Raw genomic sequence first — 9938 nt, 5'->3', positions numbered from 1 at the left:
TTCCTTTGCTGTGCAAAACCTTTTTAGTTTGATGTAATCCCATTTATTTATTTTTTCTTTTGTTTCCCTTGCTGGAGGAGATATATCAGAAAAAATATTGCTCCAAGGAATGCCTGAGATTTTACTGCCTGTGTTTTCCTCTAGGATTTTTATGGTTTCGAGTCTAACATTTAAGTCTTTAATCCATTTTGAGTTTATCCTTTTGTGTGATATAAGAAGTTGTCTAGTAATGTTCAACAGAATTGTTTAGCAATAGATTATACATTTAATATATTTATCTCCTTTTTTACATATTTTTTTGTATATATGATTATTATAAACTTCTTGGCATAGTTTTTAGAAGTAAAATAAATTAATAGGTACAGGCCCTGTTTTCTAGAGAGAATTTTCTACTGGATTTGTATTTGTTTCTGATATATTTCACTTTGGTAGCAATTTGTCATATTTACTTTCTCTTATTTGTAGCATGATTCCTTCTGAATGTTGGGAGAAACATTTGTGACTATATTTCCAAGTAGGTTATTTGATATAGGCACCAGTCATAAGGACTTTAAAAATACCCTCGTTCCTTTTGGTTTAGTACTGTAAATCACAAAAAAGGGTATGAAGGACATTTTAGTGGGGATGCCAGGTGCCAGGTAAGGTTTTGGTGTGTTGAACCAAGTAGCTGGGCCATCGTAAACTTACTCGTCCTGAGAGCCAAGCAAATAACACCTGGTTCAGCCATGCGATGCCTTTCTATTGTAACTGACATGGAGAGTCACTTTCCTCTACATTGATTTTTTTTTAAATGGAGATGTCCTGTGGTATCAGAGGGTTAACATAGTTCTGATTGCTCAAGTGTTCAATGAGTCAAGTAGAAACCCCTCTCTATCAAACTACAGGAAGTGAGTTAAGAATGGAGCTAAATTCACAGTGGCAGCTGCTTAACCCACGGATGACTCATGGGCTAAATTGTGATTTTGTAATTTTGATGTTGATAATTGTTTAGATAAGCTCACAACGCGTGACAACCCAACCAGTGGTTGTTCAGCTGCCTCGAGGGTTTGAGTGAGCACAGCAGAAAATTACTACTACTTTCTCAGGAAGAGCTCAGATTTCTCTCTGATGCTCCTTCGCCCCTCGTTCTGATGAACTGTGCTCCAGCCTATGCATGGTGACGCGAGAGAAAGGGTTGGCACCTCTTCCGCGCTGGAGATTCGGTTATAGGTCTTCATGGGTTTTTGTACTTACTGAGTGTGGGGGTTTCTGCACTTTATTCCTCCTACACACCCCAAGTACCTGTCCCTGAATGCTTTTACCCACGTCTGCCTTGAGGTTTCAGTTTCCTCCTTTCGGGTTCTGTGTATGTGTAGATATGTGTGTGTGTGTACATAGGAGTGTATATGTATATTTATAGATAAATATCTGTATATACCTTTTCTTCGTGCTTCCTCTCCCGTGCCTTCTCCACACCTTCCTGTGTTCCTCCAGGTACCTCTTTCTGCATCTTCCTTTCTAGATCTTTCTATCCCCCTATTTCTTTTCTTAGCAAAGCAATTTGTCTCTCCCTGGATTTCTCCCTATATGTGATCATTCAAAAAATCCTCTCTATAATATCCACCTCCCTAGGAAGGTGAGGAAGGGTAAATGCAAATAATTAGTAATGTAATTTAATCCTTTCTCCTGAGTGTTCTTCCTTTATTTTTTTGAATATTCTGAAAGGTCTTTAGCTTCTCTCCCTACTTGTAAGATAAATCTTTTAAAAACTATCTTTTTCTACTCAACAAGAGTTCTCAGTTATTCACAAAAAGCCCAGAGAAAAATGTAAAATCTTGTGTTCATTCTTCTCCCCGCTCACTCTGTCCCCCACTCCCTGTCTTTCAGTGTATGTGTCTGTTCCTCACACCCTCCCTCTTCTTTGCTTCTGCTCTCTCTCTTTCATCTTTCTCTCTTTTTAAAGAGTGGAAATTGCAAGCTTTCCTTTCTTGACAGTTATGATTAAAGAACTGTGCACCTGTTCAGGTAGAATAAATGGGGGAAATGCTGAAGCAAGTATTTATGCTAATTAATGTATCTTTTTTTTTTTTTGCCTTCAAAATCAAGCCTGCAACTCAGGAAAGCCACCCCTTAGATAAGCACACGGAGACCATTTTCATTCAGGCTCTCTCTGATGTCAAAAAAAGGTCCTTGAGTTTGAACTCCATGAGGTTCATAGGGGCACAGGTGCCATCTCCTCAGAGGAGTGGCTGCTTTGCTCACAGAAAAAGGGAGAAATTCTATTTTTTTCTGGAAGAAGGGACTAAGAAGGAAAGACAGGAGAGGGCAAAGACAAGAAAATTCTGATTATAAACGATTTAGAAAACCCTCCTTCCCCCTCCCCCCTCCCCCAAGATCTTATAAACTCCAGGGTTTCTAGGTTAGAATTGAATACACGTTAAAAATAGAGGATCCAGTGCTCTGTACGTTTGCATTCTCATTTTAAAGCCTCTCCAACTCTGCTCAGGCTCTCAAATATTCTCTTCTCTCTCTGGTGGGAAGAAGCAGCTCTGCTAAGACAGCTAGTCAATTAGTAGGCAAATCTCACTGAGTTGGTTTCCTAGCAGCTCTGAAGACAGTGGCTGTCTTAAGTAGATTTCTGAAAAAACAAACAAACAAACAAACAAACAAACAAACAAAAAACCAGACCCAGGAAACAGGGATTTGAAGGTGTAGAAAACACCAGCAAGGGGGATGGGACTTCACTTAAAGTGGCTCCAAGGCCGTACTGTACCGTAAGTCCAAAACTTATTCCCTTTTCTATATCGTAAATCCACTTATGTCCATCCACACAGTTCAGCATAACTCACCAGAGATGATTAAATGACCTAAACGCCAGCCAACTGGAACATAGCTCAAATCTCACAGTGCCAGCTGTATGCCAGGGTCTTTAAATGTGAGTATGCACTTTCCCTTATTCCTTTTCTTTGGTTAAAATATTATAAAAGAAATCTTTATTGTTGAAAGTATTACATATGTCCCCCCCTCCCCGCTATTGACCCTGTCTAGCCTGCCTTGCCTTCTGCCCCAGGCCAACAAGACTTTCTTAAAGTCCAAAAAGACTTCAAAACTGAAACCTATGGCTTGTTCATTGAAGTTCAAAGATTAAAGCTCCAATTCTCACTTTTGTATTTTGCTCTTTCTATAGTAAGAGGGCCTCCTCCTGTGAAGTCTGGCTTCCCTCTGCACCCCAACACCCTGGGCATATAGAATGCCCCATCCTCCTCATAACTGACCTACTCCTAGGCCAGGGGTCGGCAAACTGCGGCTCGCGAGCCACATGCGGCTCTTTGGCCCCTTGAGTGTGGCTCTTCCACAAAATACCACGGCCTGGGCGAGTCTATTTTGAAGAAGTGGCATTAGAAGAAGTGTAAGTTTAAAAAATTTGGCTCTCAAAAGAAATGTCAATCGTTGTACTGTTGATATTTGGCTCTGATGATTCATGAGTTTGCCGACCACTGCCCTAGGCGGTAGGACTCACAAATTCTCATGGCCCCAGCCCCAAGCTCATCAGGCCAAGGAAACATACACAGGAGCCGAAACTTTTCTTTCTGCCAACAAGAACTTCTCTTCTTTCAAGCTGGCTCAGTTTTGGCCTCCTGGGGCCCCACTGAGTTCTCTGCTGTTTGAGCAAGTGCTACCGCACTCCCTCCCTAAGCCAGGGCATCCCACCTCTCACCCAGGCCAGGAGGCAATCCTTCCTTTCCCGCTAGGCTGAGCCTTATCCTGGCATCTTTCCTTCCTGACCACTAATCGTCTCCACATCCCGGGCACATTGCTCACTGTGCAGGCTGTATCTGCCTGCAAAGCTGGAAGTTCACTTCCTAATTCCTGAAGTGTTCCATCCTGGTTTTCCCCGTCTTCCCTTCTAAATCAGTGCAAATGTTCTGCACATTTCCTGCAAGTGTCCCCGTCGCCCAAGCATAGTTTCCTCGTTGTTCTCATTACCTTGCCACCTGACACTGAGAGAGGGCGGCCCTGAGAGTTTCTGAGCCCTGGGTCCACGGGCCACCATTCCCTCGCTCTCTGTGTCTCCTGTCTCCCTCCGTTGGATCAGCTTGGCCTCATCAGATCTCTAACCTTTGTGACCCCTGACTTTTCTCCTTAAATAAACGTTTATCCCAGGAGTTCAATGAGTATGTCTTGTTATTTATTTACTAGTGGCCCGGTGCACGAAATTCGTGCATGGGTGGGGGGGTGTCCCTCAGCCCACCTGCACCCTCTCCAATCTGGGACCTCTCGGGGGATGTCCGACTACCGGTTTGGGTCTAAACTGGCAGTTGGACATCCCTCTTGCAATCCGGGACTACTGGCTCCTAACCGCTCACCTGCCTGCCTGCCTGATCGCCCCTAACCACTCTGCCTGCCAGCTTGCTCACCCCCAACTGCCCCCCCCCCACTGGCCTTCTCGCCCCCAACTGCCCCCCCCCCCAACTGCCGGACTGCTTGCCCCCAACTGCCCTCCCTTCCTGGCCTGATTGCCCCTAACTGCCTCTGCCTTGGCCACCATGGCTTTGTCCGGAAGGTCTCTTGGTCTAATTAGCATATTACCCTTTTATTAGTATATCTATATCTGTATCTATCTATCTATCTATCTATCTATCTATCTATCTATCTATCTATCTATTGATTTCAGAGAGTAAGGGAGAGCGGGAGAGAGAAACATCAATGATAGAGAATCATGGATCGGCTGCCTCCTGCATGCCCCCTAACTGGGGATTGAGCCCGCAACCTGGACATGTGCCCTTGACCAGAATTGAACTTGGAACCCTGCAGTCTGCAGGCTGACGCTCTATCCACTGAGCCAAACCAGCCAGGGCACCACCAGTCACTTTTAGAATGTATTGCTTCTAGAAGAAACCTGGTGCCACCTTCCCCATCTAGCTGCCTGCCCCCCCCACCCCCCCAGTCATCTGCACACTGCTCTTTCAGACATGTCATGGGAATGGGGCCATACACAATGGGCGTTTTGTGACTGGCTGCCTCACTTGGGTGTACACCTCGGAGTGGCGGGTTGCAGGGTCCCATGTGACTGATATTAATCATTTGAGGAGCGGCCGCACCATTTCCATTCTGACAGCAGTGTGTGAGGGCTCGGGTTTGTCCACATCCTCACCAACACTTGCTATCATGTAGCTTTTGGTTCTAGCCTCCAAGGTGACCTCAGCGTCCCGCCAAAACATTGCTCTCTAGAGCAACAATCTATGCTTTTCAATTCAGTTTTAAAAGTGGAAGTTGTTTAAAATGTCTGCACAAACATCCCCATAGCCCCCCTGATCTGCAATCCCCCCAATCTGCAGCCCACCTGATCTGCAGCCCCCTGATCTGCAGCTCCCCCCAATCTGCAGCCCACCTGATCTGCAGCTCCCCCCAATCTGCAGCTCCTGCTTCCATAGCCCCCCTGATCTGCAGCCCCCTGTGCAGTGACTGGGCTCGTTGTGAATGTGTCATTATTCCACGCCCAAGGGTGTGCTGGCGCGGGGGCTGGTGATGCTGGGAGCCTGCGGCTGCTCAGGTCCCTGCTGTTTGGTCATTGCATTATGGTGTCTGGGCTAATTTGCATATTTCTTTATTATATATATTTTTTGATTGTTTTTTTTTTTGTGTGTGTGTGTGTGTGTGTGTGTTTTTCCTTTCCCACTGCGAGAGTTCTGACTGAAAGACTAAAACGCATTTCTTAAGCTGGTCTGTTCTCCCTGGAGTCACTGGCTTTAAAGTAAATTGCATGGACATTTTTTCTGATTTTCATTCTAAGGAGGTGACTGTATTTCCTCTGTGACAAACCACTCCACCCCTCTCATGCTAGCCACCCGCTTCCTCTGTGTTTGCTCACTGATAGGAGCTGCCACTTCCCACAGACTTCTTGTAGTAGACCTCCCGGAACTAACAAGAGGAACCTCATCTGGGGCAGCCGGTCTGGTGCCTCCTATGAGGCCCAGCACCGCGGGTTTAGGGATCTGATTCGCACGTTCATATTCTGCGGCTCCTGGGGAACTTAGATGTTTTTTAGACATCTGTGATTTAGAGTAGGTCTGGCTAAGGCGCATTTAGAGGAAAGAAAACTTGCCCTCGTCGCAAAAAATTATTCCATGTACCTACAGCTAAAAAGCCCGTTTATTGAAGCTTTGCCTGTTTGGAGGTGAGCCTTCCCTGGAATGAGGAAACGCTCTCCCAGGGATGCACCTGCCTGGCGGAGCCCGCAGTACCAGCGCCATGGTCCCCGGTGCCAGAGGGGACCAGAGGTGCACGAAGCCCCAGCTGCTGCTGCCCACAGGGCACACGGCACCTCGGAGGCCGGGCCCTTGTTGCTTGCTGAATGTGAGCAGTGTCACAGGACGTCAGCGTCGGGCCAGGCCACTCTGTGGTCGTGATGGACCAAGCTCTGCAACCATGTCTGCCTCCTGGTAAAACACAGTCTGAACGGTGTCCAGACCACCAAACATCCACCATCCCCTCTCCGGGCTAGTGTGAGTGATGGCTGCCCTTTACCAAGTACGGCTTTGGCATTCGTGTAGTCGTCCCTCCTTCCAGACAAGAGTTGTTAAGACACCCAAAGTTAGAATTAACTCACGTTTGCTTCCTGCAGCAGCCAGTTCAGAACAAAACTCTGCTTCTTTAAACCCTTCCCCTAATCACCTAACACAAGCCACAATCTTTTTTTTTTTTTTAAAATATTTTTTATTGATTCCAGAGAGGAAGGAAGAGGGAGAGAGAGATAGAAACATCACGATGAGAGAGAATCATGGATCAGCTACCTCCTGCAAGTCCCCAACTGGGGATTGAGCCCACAACCCAGGCATGTGCTGTTGACCGGAATTGAACCTGGGACCTTTCGGTCCCCAGGCCGACGCTCTATCTACTGAGCCAAACCGCTAGGGCCAAGCCACAATCTTATACTAAATTCTCTATAGCCCCTTTTACTGAGAGGCACTCCAGTTCCCGATGGAGTGCTTTTTTTAAAAAAAAATTGCAACAAGCAATAAACTCAGCTGTTTCACTACAAGCGTATTCCTGGTGGTCTTTGGCTGGAGGACGTTGACTCCAGGAAGTTTACAGGTTACAGCAGGGGCAAGGACACTCAATCCGTTAGCTTTGAAGCTAAAAAATAAGCCCCTGTCTCTGATGTAGAACAATATGCATTTACTCAGCAGCACGGACAGACAGACAGACAGACAGGAGATTGGTGGTGGATGTGCTCTGAGGTCTGGAGGAGAGGGATCGCGACTCGGAGAGGAAGACAGCGTTTGGGCGGAAGAAAAGAATTAGGTGCTGTGCCCTGACCCTTCTCCTCCAACCCTCCAGGGGTCGAAAGAAGAGGTGCCTGGGCTCAGGGCAAACCCAGCCTCCACATTTGGGACCGAATGACCACTGGTTCCTCCTCCCCACAGGGCCCTTCAAAACTGGCAGCTCCATCTGTGCCATCTGTCCCGCCTTTCATCCTAGTTTTTTAAAAACTATATTTATTGAATAGTCTTAGTATGGAAATGTATTGTTTACTGATGAACCAAGGTATATGCTAACGAATACATTTCTTTCCTTGTGCAACTTTATTTTCCTCTGTACTTAGCTTTCTGTCACATCATCCAACAGAATTTAAAACCTTTAAAGCTTCTTATGCCTGGCGGGACACATCAGAAATTCCAACCACTGTAGCCACGTCTCCAGGAGGCCTCCATCTAGACGGGCTGCCTGTGAGCCTGCTGTGCAGGACTCGCCATCGCCCGCCCCCCCCCCCCGCCCCCGCCCTTCGCCCCACACTGTGCTAGCTCATCTCCGTCTCAGGCACCCTGTCGCCTTTTGTCTTGGTTTGTCCCCTCGTTTTGGTAGAGTACATCTTTCATTACACAGCTAGATGCCTAACCACTAGCCATTATCCTCTTCTTGCTATTTATTGGAATCATTCTGTTATTGGGCCCTCAAATAAAAGCTATGCTTCCTAGTCTCCCTTGTGGAAAGCTGGGGTCCATGGTGTATAAATGCATGGGATTTCTAAGAGAGTTTTTTTGCCCTCTGTGCGTGCTTCTTTCTCCCTCTCTTCTGCCTGAAATATGGATGTGGTGGCTGGTCCTCTGAAAGCTGTATAGTGACCATGAGGATGAATCTACACTAATAAAAGAGAAACATGCAAATTAACCTTTTGCACTCGGATGTCGAGTGTGACTCGACACAGTTAGCATCAGTAGCAGGAATCGAGAAAAAAGCAAGCGAGTGCAAAGGGTTAACCATCACTCTGCTACACCCACCAGCCAATCAGGAGGGAATATGCAAATTAGAAGGAGAAAGATGGCAGTCACCCAGCTGCTCCAGGCGTGGAGTGGCCGGGCAGGGGCAGGACGCCTGCTATGAGAGGGGGTGGGGGGAAGGGATCTACAGGAGGGGCACTCTGGCCACAGCGAAGATGAAGACTGTAGACTCCTGCCGGAGCGAAGGCCTGGGTCCCAGGTGCCGGAGGAGAACCGGTGCTGGAAGCCAAGGGAAGGAAGGCCTATTGCACAAATCTCTTTGTGCAACGGGCCTCTAGTATACTAATAACAGAAACATAGGATGAATTATGTCTCTGATGATTTCTTGGAGTCATGTGCTGCCTTGATGCCCTCCCTCTAGGCTTATTATTACCAGAGGGACAAAGAATAGACATTTACGTGTTTAAGCTGACTTCTATTGGCTCTGTCACTATACAATTCCTAACTGATAAATTTGCTTTCTGAGAAAAGGTGCATTGAGATAAGCTTTGACAGACGTTGTATGTCTGAATGATCTTACTTCCCTGTGCAAACTGACTGATGGTTTGTGTAGGCATGAGTCGTAGAAATCACTCTCTGCAAGACTTCTGAAGGTGTCGTGTCATTGCCCTCGAACATCACTGCTTCTGTTGGGAAGCCCAGTGCCATTCTGGTTCTTAGGAGGATCTTTCGTTCACAGCTGGAAATTCATGCTCTTTAGTTCTTGCCTTGTATTATTTAGGTAATAATAACTTCATTTTCTCTTTTGAGAATTGTTAATCAGATTCGGTCATGGGAATAATTCTCTGATTTTCTAATCTTTTCTGTCTCATTTTCCTTTTCTTTGCCTTTTGGGTCTACTTTCTTAGAGATTTTCCCCACTTCATTTATCAACTCTTCTTTTGAATTTTAATAATAATAATAGTAATTATTATTATTTTTGCCAGAGCTCTTTCTTATTCTTGGCTCTTCTTCTCTCCTCTCTTTACCTTCCTCCACTTCCTTCCCTCCCTCTTTCTTTTCCTTCCATACACTGATCTTGTTTTAGGGTACAATATCTTCTCTTACTGATGATGATATTAATTATACTTTATGTTGGTCTGTTATTTATTTTTAGTTTTTTTGGCTAGTGCCTACAGTATGTCTGTGTCCTTTGAGTTTCTTCTCTTTGTATGTTTGATTCTTAGACTTTTGTGTGAGGCTCTCCTCAACTATCTGAGGATGTTTTTGATGTATTCATATTTGGTAGCAACGAGCTAAAAAGTTGACTGAAAGCTGTGTGTACGTGTACTTGTCATTTGATAGATTCATGTGGAATGATTGGCTATCTCTTTGGGAAACCCAAATACTCAGCACTTATGGATCATTTTATGGTTTATCTAGAGCAGTGGTTCTCAACCTTTCTAATGCCGCGACCCTTTAATACAGTTCCTCATGTGTGGTGACCCCCAACCATAAAATTATTTTCGTTGCTACTTCATAACTGTAATTTTGCTACTGTTAATGAATTGTAATGTAAATATCTGTGTTTTCCGATGGTCTCGGGCGACCCTGCTAGCGGTTCTCAACCTGTGGGTCGCGAACTACTGATCTAGAGTATCATAGAGGCCATCCCAAATATACCTGCCCACCCCCTATTTTTTTTTGTCTCTTCTCCCATGTACTCATTTTAGTCTGGTTTTAGAATAGAATAAAGAG

General features: G+C 45.6%; 1 protein-coding gene across 1 annotated transcript in view; it reads left to right on the top strand.

Annotated features, from left to right (window-relative positions):
* The first annotated feature begins 2872 nt into the window (after nucleotides 1-2872).
* NPY (neuropeptide Y) overlaps nucleotides 2873-9938 on the top strand; it is a 110386-nt gene continuing 103320 nt past the window's right edge. The window contains exon 1 of the mRNA XM_054726262.1: nucleotides 2873-2914. The gene's annotated coding sequence lies outside the window, so the exon portion shown is untranslated. The remainder of the gene's footprint in view (nucleotides 2915-9938) is intronic.

Source organism: Eptesicus fuscus, chromosome 14 (assembly GCF_027574615.1).
Source record: "Eptesicus fuscus isolate TK198812 chromosome 14, DD_ASM_mEF_20220401, whole genome shotgun sequence".
NCBI lineage: Eukaryota > Metazoa > Chordata > Mammalia > Chiroptera > Vespertilionidae > Eptesicus > Eptesicus fuscus.
The sequence above is the reverse complement of the archived record's forward strand: the minus strand, read 5'-3'. Positions and strand labels throughout refer to the sequence as shown.